Here is a 9,895-nt window from a genome sequence, read left to right on the forward strand (position 1 = left end):
TTTGTAAATTGTCCCTAGTGTGTGTAGAATAGTGTTAATGTGCAGGGATCACTAGTCGGTGCGGACTCGGTAGGCCGAAGGGCCTGTTGTAATGCTGTATCTCTAAACTAAACTAAACAAAACTAAACCAACAATTTTTATGTCATCTGCAGACTTCCAATCATACCACCTACATTATTACATACATCGTTATACAATTGTTTTATTGTATGTACATAAGCAGATACAAGTATGACTTTGAAAAGACATTTGGACTGATATATGGATAGGAAGGGTTTAGAAGCCTATGGATCAAATACGGGCAAATGGGACCAGCCCAATATGCCAAGTTTGGTCGGCATAGACAAGATGCTTCTGTGCTGTACACCTCCATGACTCTAAAACTGACACGCCTAACATAAATATACTAATAGTAAACAGAAGTCCCTTATTGGGACCATGATTAATTTTTCAAGCCTTTTAATTATTTTCAATGTTGATATGTATTAATTAGTCTCCACTACATATGAACTCCTCAGTTGATTTACATCTCTAAATTAGCAAGTGTTGACACTTTTACGGTCTGCTGAGTGCTGTGTTATTAATTTCACACCCCAGCAAAGCAAGTAAATTACATCCACTTGTCTGGGAGCCTGCTCTCACCACATGCTATAAAGTGGAATATTCATGGGATTTACGGGTTCAGAATCCTTTTTCTTAGCTTGGTCGGTGCTGAGATAGCAGTTATCCAGGGTTAGAATAAAATGCAATAACTGGCCACTGCCTGTCAAGGTAGAAGAAGTTCCATCATGATTCCCCTCCTCTGCTTATCAGTTAGTAACCATTATCACGTCTGGCAAGAACAGGTTTACACACAAAGTGCTGGAGTAACTCAGTGGGTCAGACAGCATCTCAGGAGAACGTGGATAGGCAACACTTCAGGTTTGTGTCTAACTTCAGGTTGGGACCCTTCCTCAGACTGATTGTGTGTGGGGGGAGGGGGGGGGTGAGAGAGCTGGAAGAGAGGTGGGGCAGGTGTCCATGTTCTTCAGAGATGCTGCCTGATCTGCTGAGTTACTCCTGCACTTTGTGCCTTACTTTGTAAACCATCATCTGCAGTTCCTTGTTTCTACATGTTTAGAATTGGCTGTAATTAGGTTACTAAATTTCCTGAAATAAGCATGAATCATCTTGGCATACCAGAACTGGACCTAACAGAAAGCTATTACAAACAAACAAAAAGACTTTAACTTAAGAGTCATAGTCATAGATTCATACAGTTTGGAAATAGGCCCTTCGGCCCTTTGGCCCACACCGGCCAACATGCCCCAGCTACACTAATCCCATCTGCCAGCATTTGGTCCATATCTCTCCAAACCTGTCCTATCCATGTACCTATCTAACTGTTTCTTAAATGTTGGGATAGTCCCTGCCTCAATTACCTCCTCTGGCAGCTTGTTCCATACACCCACCACCCTTTGTGTGAAAAGGTTACCCCTCAGATTCCTATTAAATCTTTTCCCCTTCACCTTGAACCTCTGTCCTCTGGTCCTCAATTCACCTACACTAGGCAAGAGACTGTGCATCCAACGTCTGCTCAATTTATTGAGATTATGTGACAAATGAACACATGTTGCTATCCAAAGCTGTCTCGATAATCCCGAGGCATTTCTGTAGCATCTTCTGATCTGCTCATTGCCTGGCTGTTCAGACTCCAGAGTAACTGACTATCTGAAACTCACAACCCCTGGCTTCATTTGGTCATTTTCCTGGAATTCTGTGATCTTCTTATGAACTGCAAAAATATCACTTCTTGGAAATGGTTTGTGTTTGTGTAAGGATTGTCTGCATCTATAAGAGTAAAAACAGTTTCTAAAAACCAAGAATAATTTTGTTTAGTCATAGAGTTGTACAGCACAGAATGGGTACCAACCAAAATGCCCCATCTAACCTAGTCCCATATGCCCACTTTTGGCCCATAAACAGATTGAAGGGCCCAGAATTGAAACATCGCCTACCGATGTCCTCCAGAGATGCTGCCCGACCCAATGAGTTAATCCAGCACTTTGTGCTCTACACAAGATTCCAGCATCTGCAGTTCCTTGTGACTCCCTCTAAACCTTTCCTATCTGTGTACCTGTCCAAATGTCTATTAAATGTTGTAATTGTACCTGCCTCAACTGCCTCGTCTGGTAGCTCGTTCCACATGGCCACTATGTGACATAGTTGCCCCTCAGGTTACTAAATCCCCTCTCACCTTAAACCTGTCCGCTGGATCTTGATTCCCCTACAATATCTTTTAAGAACTTGTGACTGATGCATTTACTAATTCGGCCAGGGATAATTAATGGTTGGCCGAAGAAAGTTAATCAGCACATGATGAGACGTCCTTTGTCAGGAGGTTTGACATTGCATTGATGCTATTTTCTCGCGTTGGTAAGAGGCAGCTTGCATGCATGTTGTGTTCAGCTGCATTTGCTGAACCAGCTCACTGCTCATCAGTAGCTTTTGGAATCCAAGGCTTGCTATCTCTTTGCACTGCTGGTGCTGGTATGAAAGCCTGGGTTAATGATTATGAACAGAGATCTGTATCAACCTGTCTGCTTATTCGCCTTGGGCTTGTGTGATGCCTCCTCCCACAGGTTTTATCTGTAGAGAAGGTTTACCGCAATGCTGCAGGAAGGAACTGCAGATGCTGGTTGAAATCTTGACCGCAAAAGTCACCCATTCCTCCTCTCCCGAGATGCTGCCTGAGTTACTCCAGTATTTTGTGTCTATCTTTGGTTTTGCCACAATGCTGCCTGGATTAGAAGGTATTAGCTGGAGGAAGAGGGTGGACACACTTGGATTGTTTTCTCTGGAATGTCAGAGGTTGAGGACAGACCTGGCAGAAGTATATAAAATAATGAAGGGCGTCGATAGGGTAGACAGTCAGGACCTTTACCCAGGATGGTAATGTCCATAATGCGAGGGCATAGTTATAAGGTGAGAGGGGCAAAGTTTAGAGAAGATGTGCAGGGCAGGTTTTTTTACACGGAGGGTGGTGAGTGTGGACTGGACTTTGGACTGTTTTTCTTTGTAAACGCGGCAAAATATGGTGGTTGTGCATTCGTGGTTGTGCAAAAGAATTTCACTGTGTTGTGCATACGTGATAATAAAGACCATTGAACCGTTGAGTGCCTGGAAGGTGCTACCAGCAGTGGTGGTGGAGGCAGATACTCGACTCTGTAGGACTCTGTGACAGTCCCACTCCCATTACCATCTGGGCTAGGAGTGGTGAAGGCTTGATTCCCAGCTTGATGTGGATTATGTGATCTCAGTCGGTGTGGAGGCAGAGAGCTACAATTTACTGTTGCTCACAGCCCAGTCAATAGACAATAGACAATAGGTGCAGGAGTAGGCCATTCAGCCCTTCGAGCCAGCACCGCCATTCAATGCGATCATGGCTGATCACTCTCAATCAGTACCCCGTTCCTGCCTTCTCCCCATACCCCCTCACTCCGCTATCCTTAAGAGCTCTATCCAGCTCTCTCTTGAAAGCATCCAACGAACTGGCCTCCACTGCCTTCTGAGGCAGAGAATTCCACACCTTCACCACTCTCTGACTGAAAAAGTTCTTCCTCATCTCCGTTCTAAATGGCCTACCCCTTATTCTTAAACTGTGGCCCCTTGTTCTGGACTCCCCCAACATTGGGAACATGTTTCCTGCCTCTAATGTGTCCAATCCCCTAATTATCATATATGTTTCAATAAGATCCCCCCTCATCCTTCTAAATTCCAGTGTATACAAGCCTAATTGCTCCAGCCTTTCAACATACGACAGTCCTGCCATTCCGGGAATTAACCTAGTGAACCTACGCTGCACGCCCTTAATAGCAAGAATATCCTTCCTCAAATTTGGAGACCAAAACTGCACACAGTACTCCAGGTACGGTCTCACCAGGGCCCGGTACAACTGTAGAAGGACCTCTTTGCTCCTATACTCAACTCCTCTTGTTACGAAGGCCAACATTCCATTGGCTTTCTTCACTGCCTGCTGTACCTGCAATACTTCCTTTCAGTGACTGATGCACTAGGACACCCAGATCTCGTTGAACATCCCCTCTTCCTAACTTGACAACATGGCTGACCACCAAGTTGGATGCCTCTGAATAAGATGCGGCCTGGGAAGTCTTGCTTTCTGCCCAAAGCCTCTGCAATAGCGATGGGGTCGGGTGAATAGGGGACATTATGAGGTTCCTCATCCTCTCCCACACAACCTGCCCTCTCCCCAGGTACTTACCCCTGCAAAGCAGCAGAACACCTGCCCCGTTCCCCCTCCCTCACCTCCATCCAGGGACCCCAGCAGTCCTTCAGGAGAGACATAGGTTCACATGCACTTCCTCCAACCTCGTTTACTACATCCCATGTTACTGATGTGGCCACCTGTACATCGGCGACACCAAGCGTACTGTTTCGTCGAACACTCTGCACTCGGTCCGTCAGGCCCAACTGGATCTCCCGGTTGCTAAACATTTTAACCTCTTCCCAGTCCCGTTCCCACCTCTCTGTCCCGGGCCTCCTCCATTGCTGGAGTGAGTTCACACGCAAACTGGAGGAACAGTGCCTCATATTCCACGGGTAGCTTCTAATCCAGCGGTATGAACATTGAATTCTCCAATTTCAAGTAATACTCCCCACCCACCCCTCCCTTTGGCCTGCACAACCCTGGTGCACATGGGCGGCACGGCGGCGCAGCGTAGAGTTGCTGCCTTACAGCGAATGCAGCGCCGGACACCAGAGTTCGATCCCGATTGCGAGTGCTGTCTGTACGGAGTTTGTACGTTCTCCCCGTGACCTGCGTGGGTTTTCTCCGAGATCTTCGGTTTCCTCCCACACTCCAAAGGCGTACAGGTTTGTAGGTTAATTGGCTTGGTAAATATAAATATTGTCCCTATAAGAAAATAACTGCAGATGCTGGTACAAATCGAAGGAATTTATTCACAAAGTGCTGGAGTAACTCAGCAGGTCGGGCAGCATCTCGGGAGAGAAGGAATGGCTGACGTTTCGGGTCGAGACCCTTCAGCATCTGGTCGAACATGGTTTAAATAAAATCTGTCATTTGACTGGTTCTGAAGAAGGGTCTCGACCCGAAACGTCACCCATTCCTTCTCTCCCGAGATGCTGCCTGACCTGCTGAGTTACTCCAGCACTTTGTGAATAAAAATTGTCCCTAGTGGATGTAGGATAGTGTTAATGTGCGGGGATCGCTGGTCGGCGCGGACCCGATGGGCCGGAGGTCCTGTTTTCGCGCTGTATCTCTAAACATACATATCTCCCACCATGTCCCACCAGTCCAATCACCCAGCTCTTTTCCCCTCCTCCCTTCATTCATCTCCCATCCCCGAGTCCCATATTTCCCTTCCCTCCCCCTCTTTCCCCTCCCCACTGTCCCCTTCCACTCACATCATGGGGTCTGGAATGTGTACCAGGCTATTAATAAACACATCTGAATTAATGCCTTCATGAAATGTCTAAAAATATCAGCATCTGGTCGAACGTGGTTTAAATAAAATCTGTCATTTGACTGGTCCTCAGAAGTGACTTGGTTTGGCAACCTGCCTCTCCCTGCAATGTAAACGGCTTGCACCTCGGAATTTATCAAGCTCCTTAACCAAAAAATAGTTGAATGAATGATTAGAGACTCATCGTCTTACAGTGTGGAAACAGGCCCTTCGGCCCAACTTGCCCAAACCGGCCAACATGTCCCAGCTACACCAGTCCCACCTGCCTGCGTATACCCCGTATCCCTCCAAACCTGTCCAATCTAAGTCCCTGTCTGACTGTTTCCTAAATTTTTGGGATAGTCCCAGCCTCAACTACCTCCTCCAACAGCTTGTTCCATACACCCACCACCCTTTGTGTTCAAACATTTACCCCTCAAATTCCTATTAAATCTTTTCCCCCCTCACCTTAAACCAATGTCCTGTGGTCCTCGATTCCCCTACTCTGGGCAAGAGACTCTGTGCATCTACCCGATCTATTCCTCTCATGATTTTATAAAGATAAAAATGTCTCCAAGGACCTTCCAGTGAATGAAATATTTCAGAAGTATGATGGCGGGTCGTTTCACAAAGAGTCCCCAGTGTCAGCACCGTGACAATGACCACAGACATAGACACACAGCACGGAAACAGGCCCATCGGCCCAACGCTGACCCAGATATCCCACCTAAACTTGTCCCCCTGGCCCGCATTTAGCCTGTAAACCTTTCCTGTCCATGTACCTGTCCAAATGTCTTTTAAATGTTATAGTCCCTGCCTCAACCACCTCCTCTGGCAGCTCATTCCATAAGCCCACCACCCTCTGTGTGGGAAGGTTGCCCCTCGGGTTCCTATTAAATCTTTCCCCTCTGACCTTAAACCTATGCCCTTCAGTTCCAGATTGCATTACCCTGGGTAAAATACTCTGTGCATTCATTCTATCTCTTCCCCTCATAATTGTATACACTTATAGGTGTTAAGAGTCGAGTGATTAATTGTCATAATAACCAACAATAGAACAATGGAATTCTTACATGCCGTTGCATAACAGGTCTTTAAACACAACACTCGTTGGTAGCATACAAAAGACGATAAAACAATGATCGACTCTCATCCTCCTGGGCTCCAAAGAATACAGTCCTAGCCTGCACAACCTCTCCCAATAGCCCAGGTCCTCGAGTCCTGGCAGTATCCTTCCATTGTAAAACACCCACCCAGGTTAGGTTTAGTCAGTTTACATTGCACCATTCCCCTGGGCTGGTGGAGTATGTATAATATGTAGAATATGTAGCTCTTAGGACTAATGGAATCAAGGAATATGGGGAAGAAGGAGGTACAGGGTACTGATTCTGAATGATCAGCCGTGATCATATTAAATATTAAATGAAGAAGGGTCTCGACCCGAAACGTCACCCATTCCTTCTCTCCAGAGATGCTGCCTGACCCGCTGAGTTACTCCAGCATTTTGTGACACCTTCGATATTAAATAGCGGTGTTGGCTCGAAGGGCCGAATGGCCTACTCCTGCATCTATTTTCTATGTTTCTATGTATTGCAACTAAGGAACCACAGTGTGATGAATCAGCTGGAAAAACATGCCCACAGATTCTAATAGTTGGTGTTAAGTCACTAAGTCCCTCTATAACCATCATAATAGATTGTAAAATCTCCACTGAATAACAAAGAAATGCCAAGTGATGGAGCAGCAGTTCACACTTTCATATCAGAACATCCATTTCCCTTTTGACACATTTCTTTTGTGCCTATTCTCGTGTCCCTTCCTGTTTTGTTGACCAGTCAGGCAGTCGTGGCAACATCTGTGAGCTATAAAGTAAAGCAACATTGCCACTGTATTTTATCTTTTTAAAACTGCATCAACATCTCAAACTAGGCACAGAGTTCATGGTCTGAAGAGCTGAACGTTGCCTGCCCATGCCCCCCAGAGATGCTGCCTGACCCACTGAGTTACACCAGCACTTTGTGTGAGTTTAGTTTAGTTTAAAGATACAGCATGGAAACATGCCCTTCGGCCCACCAAGTCCACGCCGACCAGCGATCACCCGTTCACACTAGTTCAATGTAGTGCCACTTTCTCATCCACTCCCTACACACCAGGGGCAATTGCCAGCAGGCCAATTAACCAACAAACATAGAAACATAGAAACATAGAAAATAGGTGCAGGAGTAGGCCATTCAGCCCTTCAAGCCTGCTCCGCCATTCAATATGATCATGGCTGATCATCCAGCTCAGTAACCTGTACCTGCCTTCTCTCCATACCCCCTGATCCCTTTAGCCACAAGGGCCACATCTAACTCCCTCTTAAATATAGCCAGTGAACTGTCCTCAACTACCTTCTGTGGCAGAGAATTCCACAGACTCACCACTCTCTGTGTGAAGAAATGTTTTCTCATCTCGGTCCTAAAAGACTTCCCCCTTATCCTTAAGCTGTGACCCCTGGTTCTGGACTCCCCCAACATCGGGAACAATCTTCCCGCATCTAGCCTCTCCAACCCCTTAAGAATTTTATATGTTTCTATAAGATCCCCCCTCAGTCTTCTAAATTCCAGCGAGTACAAGCCTAGTCTATCCAGTCTTTCTTCATATGAAAGTCCTGCCATCCCAGGGATCATCTGGTGAACCTTCTCTGTACTCCCTCTAAGGCAAGAACGTCTTTCCTCAGATTAGGAGACCAAAACTGCACACAATACTCCAGGTGCGGTCTCACCAATGCCCTGTACAACTGCAGTAGAACCTCCCTGCTCCTAAACTCAAATCCTCTTGCTATGAATGCCAACATACCATTCGCTTTCTTCACTGGGATCACTTTGGGATGTGGGAGGAAATGGAAGCACCCGGTGGAAACCCATGCGGTCACAGGGAGAACGTACAAACTCCACACAGACAGCCCTCGAGGTCAGGATCAAACTTGGGTCTCTGGCGCTGTGAGGCAGCTGCTCTACCAGCTGCCCTCTGTGCTGCCCACTATCCGATTCCAGCATCTGCAGTTCCTTGTCTACCAAGTTCATGGTATGATCTCTCCCCTCTGACTCTTTGCAAGCAGCCACAGAACAGTACTGCATCTTGCATGGCTGCCTCTGAAAACTGTCCAGCCCTCTGGCAGGATAAGGTGAGAGGGGAGAGATGTAAGAGGGACCTCAGAGGTAACCTTATCATTCAGAGGGTAGTCTGTGTCTGGAATGAGTGGCCAGAGGAAGCTATCGAAGCGGGCAATTATGACATTTGAAGTGAGTCAATGTGTGGGAAGGAACTGCAGATGCTGGTTTACACCGGCGGAGATAGACACAAAATGCTGGAGTAACTCAGCGGGTTAGGCAGTATCTTTGGATAGAAGGAATAAGTGACGTTTTGGGTTGAGACCCTTCTTCAGACCCGAAACGTCACCCATTCCTTCTATCCAGAGATGCTGCCTGTCCCGCTGAGTTACTACAGCATTTTGAGTCTATCTTCAAGCGAGTCAAGAGTGTTTAATTATCATATGTACCAAATGCAGAACAATGAGATTCTCACTTGCAGCAGCATAACTAGTCTGTAAACACAGAACTCATGGATAACAGAATAAACAAAACAAATCGATAAATTAAAAACCCCAATATTACTAGTCCAAAAGGCCAAACTTGTTAGAGCAACCAAGCCAGTTCATAGTTCACTGTTTAGATAGTGTTGCATAGTGTTCAATAGTCTCACGGTTGTTGGAAGTTGTTCCTGAACCTGGCGGTCATGTTTTTGGACTCTAATACCTTCTTTCTGATGGTAGGAGTGAAATGACAGCCAGGCCAGGCTGGTGTGGGTCCTTGATACTGGGTTGATGATCACATTGGACAGGTACATGTATATGAAGGATTTGGAGGAACATGGCCACGTGCAGGCTATGGCACTAGCTCAGAAATGCATATTGGTCAGCATGGACAAGGTGGGTCTGCTTCTGTACTATACAGTTCTATGACTCTCTGTGAGTGGGAAAGGAAGCTGGCATGGACTTGATGGGTTGAAGGGCCTCCTCCTGTGTGGCCAAAGGTAAGAAGAATGCGAGATCAGGTTTCAGAGCAGAGCTGAAAATCCAAATTGGATAATAAAGCCCTGAATTTGTTTTTGACTCGACCAATCATTAACTACGAATAAACATACTGTCCAACATAGACTTTGTCTATGGAACTGATGCGCTACAATGCTGAGAACTATATTCTGTACTCTGCATCTTCCACTTTGCATGACCTATTGTACTTGAGTTTGACTTGATTGTATTTCTGTCTGGTATCTCTGATCTGATTGGATAGCATGCAAAACAAAGCTTTTTGCTGTACCTCGGTACACGTAGCAATAATAAACCTAAACCTGAACCTATTTGTTACAAGAATGTGATATTCCCACATTCT

Source organism: Rhinoraja longicauda, chromosome 12, assembly GCF_053455715.1.
Source record: "Rhinoraja longicauda isolate Sanriku21f chromosome 12, sRhiLon1.1, whole genome shotgun sequence".
Lineage (NCBI taxonomy): Eukaryota > Metazoa > Chordata > Chondrichthyes > Rajiformes > Arhynchobatidae > Rhinoraja > Rhinoraja longicauda.